We start from the raw sequence: 5,473 nt of genomic DNA, 5'->3' as shown, positions 1-5,473 counted from the left end.
GGCTGAAAGGGTCCCACGCCTGTGTAGAGCAGTAGAGTTGCCTTCTGCTTCTGGAAGGCTTCTGGATCCTGAGGAAAGAGAAGTGAGGTTAATCCACAGCCTTTTGTGACATGCGTGCGCCTGGCCCTGACTGTCTTCCCACGGAGCTAAGGGAGAGGCCTGGCCAGTCAAGGAGACAGCGACCAGTGGATGTTCTTCCACAGCAGAAACTCCAAGTATATTTACACTCTAAACTCCACGGCTGCGGGGCCAGTCTTGCTTTCTGGACTAATTCACGTGCACTCCTTAAAACTTTTACCTCTCCTGCCAGGAGCAATGCACAGTCCCTGTGCCACAGTCCAGGGAACAGAAACCTTCCGGAAATAAAGACAGAGCCCTTTCGTGGAGGGGAGTGGGATATACAAACAAGCCTTTGAAAAAGCAACTTACCTTGAAATTTCCCTCCCATTTCAGTCAGGTTCGAGTTAATCACTAACTTTTTCAAAGTCAAACCTATCAAGTTTACCTATTTAACAAATACACCCTGAATACTCATAACGTGTTAGGCACCCTGGAAGGTACTAGGGCCACAGGGAGCCCTGTAGACGTGAACCCTGCCCTCATGCGGCTTACAGTCTAGGGGTGACAGGGAAGAAAAGAGGCAGTTACTACACACAGCGGATGCTTTGGGAGGGCATGACATAGACGCCTAACCCAAGACCGCTGAGCACGGGGTGAGCCACCTGGACCCTAGTTAGGGCCACGCCGGGAGAAAGCAAAGGCTGGGACAGCTGAGTAAGAATCTGGGTAGGGGCGGGACGAGGAAGGCAGGCCCAAACCGGGAACGAGAGGCGGCCGACCCAGCAGGCAGCCCAGGGGACGGGGGCAGAGAGTCCGGGAAGCCCATAGGATCGCTCACCTCCAGGAGGAAGGACCGGGAGTGGCCCGCTCGCCGTTAACAGCCCGTCGTGCAGGAGTCGGGAGGAAAATCAGCCCACAAGCAGCGCGAGATCACAATCTACAAGACTCTCGAAAGACAAAAATTCAGGCCGCAGCAAGACGCAGAGCGAAGCCGGCCCCGCCACCTACTTATAGCTGCGGCCCCGCCCCGCCCCTGGGCCCGCGCACGCGCACTCGAGCTCGCACGCACTCGCGCCGACGCACGTCCGCCGGCCCGCCCCCCGGCCGGGGTCCGGGTTTTCCTGCAGGGCGCGGGGTTCGATGTCAGAGCTGTTTCAAAAAACAAATCCCGTGGGACTCTGAGTCATTGAGGGCGGCGGTGGGAGTAGGCGTGTGTTAGCTTCCACTGACTTCCTGCTGTAGGAGACCTTTGAAGGAATCAGAAAGCTCATTTCCCCCCACCCCACGTCGGTGGAAAACACAGCTGAGGCGCCCCAGTCCAGGGCCCGCGTATTGGGTGGGATGGAGTCTGGGCAGCGGAGGATGGGTTCGTCACCAGAGAGTTCAGCAAAGCACAGATTGTCAGAGGGCATCAGACCCCCACCCCACCCCCTGCTGCCAGTTTTCTCCATTCCGGGGACTTCAGAGCCGACTTTGTTTCACTTCCTACCCTACAAGTACCGAGATTCCAGCCGCCACCTCCCACGCTCCGTTCCAAGTCCTGAGGTTTAATTTGCCATCCATCTCTCTGGAATAGTGAGGCCCTTTTACATCATGTTAAATTCTGCTTTCTGTGGAAGTGTGTCATGTTACTTAAGAAAATGTGAAATACTCATCTGCCCCTGGTGTCCGAGCCTGACTGCTTATGGACGAGTCACTTTAAAAAACTTACTGGGCCTGGGTTTTCTTATCTAAAATGTGGCCACTAGATGATTTTTAAGGATACTTTCAGATTGAACCAAAGAGCAAGGAGGTCACAGTCCAGCCTTAGGCCCAGATTTAGGGCCTGGGAAACTTAAGTACCCTGCACCACCCCAAACCAAAGAAATGTAGACGTTCTGTCGTGAGAGCACCCGATGGCAGATCAGACACTGGGAGTGGAGAGGCCACTGGGAGGGAACATCCACGCCGCCATGCAAGGGAAGGCTGTGGGTGGTTTCACCGCCTTCTTCCGGAGGAGGGGGAGGGGAGTGGGCCAAAGCTCCGGAGCAAGGGACTCTAGGCGGGTCCACTGAGCTCTAGGGCTGGCAGTTCCGCGTGACCGGGTCAAGCGCCCCGGCTGTATGGGCGAGAAGCCGGGAGCTCCCACGGCTTGGCCGGCTCTGCTGGAAAGGGACTGAAGAGCGGGAAGGGAGGAGCCAAATCCTAGCTGGGACCTTTCCCCTACTTTCTGGCCTCTGTGTCTTCAGTTGGCGGGGAGGAAGGGGGGAGCCGGGAAAGGAGAGAGTTGCGATAGAGACGTGCTGGCAGGCACTTTGAAACGTACTTTTCTACTCAGCCCGCGGGAATTTTTGGTCCGTCGTTATAGTCCTAGAGTTTCATCTGCTTTTGAGCTCGACTCAGTGACTCTTCTCGCGCACTGTTGTTAGGAGGGGCTCGAGCTCTGAAATCACGCTGCCAGGTGTCCCAAACACCGCCTCTTGCTGGCTGGGGGCCTTGGGCAAATCCTTTAACTTTACTTCGATTTCCTCAGCTGTTATATGGGATAATAATAGTGCTTACCTGGAAATTAAATGAGTTGATCTGTGTGAAGCACCAAGAACGGTGCCTGACATATAGAAAATGTTACATCAGTGTTAACATTATCTGGATCATCGACTACAAAATTTTCCAAGGACAGACTTTGTTCCTAGTAGCCTATGAGTGAACGCAGGAATTCCACAATAACTCTATGTGCTCTGCTTGTTGTGAGCTCTAAATTTTTATTTTCACACAGCTGGAAGGAAGAGACAGGCACCTCTCCAACGACTCCCTCTCCCCCAGATTCACTGCCACTGTCTAAAGGTTATGACACATTATAACCAGGGTTTGGGTGAATATAACCCTGTGCTTTCCCATCTATCAACTACAAATGTTATTGACCACCATCTCTGTGTAAGTACTGGGCCTACCCAAATCAAGATTCTTGTCCTGTCTCCACCACCTTGACCAAGTTAATTACTCCCTTTAAGCCTTAGTTTCCTAATCTGTAAAATGCAGAAAATAATATGTAAAACATAGAGTTGTGAGGATTAGAAATAATGCATGTAAAGTTTGTGTCACATAGATGCTCAATAAATAGTAGCTATTATTTTACTGAAACGTTTTAAAGGCAGGTCTTGTCCTAAATAGGCTTGTCACCTGATTGGGTAAACAGGACCTAAAAAAGATAGCCGGTGACCCAAGGCTATGGGGTAGTGGTTAGAAATTAGTCAGACTTGAGTGTGAATCCTGCTCTGCAATTCTCTAGCTATTCTTGGGCTCTGCTTGCCTCAGTTTCTTCATTTATAAAATGGGAGTAATAATAGTCCTTACTTGTCTACTAAGATTGTTGTGAAGATTAAATTAAATAATGGATGTAAAGTACCTAGTATAGATTAAGATCAAAATAAATGGTAGATATTAATCTTATTACCTCCAAGGTAGACCATGATAAATGTCCTGGAGTGCTTGGGAGCCCATAAATGGAGGAAGAGAGAGAACTGGATGGTAGAGAAATATAAAGTAGGGAATAACTAGGGTGGGAATGCTTTACTTAGGGACCTGGAATTTTAACATTTACCATGAGTGAATGGAAGAGCAGAACAAAGTAAGCATTCACCAAGTAACTGACTTTTGCCAAGCATTTTGCTAAACGCATTACATATATTACTTAACTTAATTCTCATAACAAACCTGTGAGGTAGGTATTATTACCTCCCTTGTTTAGTTTTAACGATGACTTTTCCATCAAAGGAAAAAGAGACTTCTCTTCAGCTATTCTTTTATTCGTCCTCCATATCTCAATTCCAACAAGTTTGCTCTGGGAACCCTTTGCTGACCCTCAGACCCTTGCTATAAGCTCCAGTAGCATGATCTATATTTCCCTCACTATTTGTTACCTTATCCTTAATTGTATTAATGTCTGCTTCCCTCAAAAGCCCAAAAACGTCAATGAAAGGAGTATCTGGTCCGATTTTGTCTCCATTCCATCTCAGCACCTGGCACCACATAGTAGCCTATCAATAAATATTTGTTGATTGAAGGAATAAATGAACAAATGATTATCTTACCCAGCATCTTCAGTGAGTGCCCACTGTTCCACCAAGGGAGGATATATAGGACCCCAAGACAAACCCTCTTCAGGTTCTACCTCTTCCTTGGGAACTGCTAAGGAAGGAAAGCTCTTTATGAGCCGTGCCCTTGTCTTTAAGCCCCACAAAAGAAATGATTCCATAGTTGGCCCACGAAGGAGTGCCATACTAAGAATGCAGTATCTTCCTTCACAAATTGATCTCATGATCCAAGGTCCATTTAAAGAACGTGTCCCTACCTTGCTGGCAAGTATAAATTGGTACACTCTCTATGGAAATCAATTTGGCAATATCTGTAAAACTAAAAGAATGCACCTGCAGTTTAACCTAGAATTCCACTTTTAGGAATGATCGTTACAAACTCCTACATGTGGAGAATGGAGTATGTAGAGGCAGTCATGGCAGCACTGTTTGTAATAGCAAAAGATTGGGAAAAAACAGCACAGCCTATGAGTAGGGGACTAGTTAAGTAACTTACCAGTACCAGGCTTGCACATTCATGCAATGGGTTACCATAAAGCCAGCAAGCAGTTTTTTACATACTGACACATCTCCACAATATATTGTTAGGTGGAAAAAGCAAGTGTATAATGTGTGTGTAGTATGCTACAGTTTTGTTAAAACAAACTGACGAGATAGGTTGTCCAAAATGAGATACCACATCCTACCCACTGGGAGGGAGATATATATATAAAGAAAAAGAGAATAACAAATGTTAGCGAGGATGTGGAGAAAATGGAACCCTTATACATTGTAGTCGGGAATGTAAAATGGTGCAGGTGCTGTGGAAAACAATTGATAGTTCCTCAAAAACTTAAACATAAAGTTATCATATGACCCAGCAATTCCACTCCGAAGTATATACCCCCAGGGAACTGAAGACATATGTTCACACAAAAACTTGTACCCAAATGTTCATAGCAGCATTATTCATAATAGCCAAAAAAGTGGAAACAACCCAAATGTACATCAACTGATGAGTGGATAAGTAAAACGTGGTACAATGGAATATTATTTAGCCATAAGAAAGAATACTAATACATACTATAATATGGGTGAACCTTGAAAGCGTTATCCTGAGTGAAAGAAGTCAGAGACAAAAGGACACAGATTGTGGGATTCCATTTACATGAAATGTCCAGAAAAGGCAAATCCATCGAGACAAAAGTAGGTTAGTGGTTGCCAGGGGCTGGAGAGAGAGGTGAATGGGGAGTGACAGCTAATGGGGACAGAGTTTCTTTTTGGGATGATGAAAACGTTCTAAAATTAGACAATGGTGATGGTTGCACAACTCTGTAAATAGACGCTAGACCACTGCACTG

The sequence above is a fragment of the Equus przewalskii genome, chromosome 4 (genome assembly GCF_037783145.1).
Source record: "Equus przewalskii isolate Varuska chromosome 4, EquPr2, whole genome shotgun sequence".
Taxonomy (NCBI): Eukaryota; Metazoa; Chordata; class Mammalia; order Perissodactyla; family Equidae; genus Equus; species Equus przewalskii.
The sequence above is the reverse complement of the archived record's forward strand: the minus strand, read 5'-3'. Positions refer to the sequence as shown.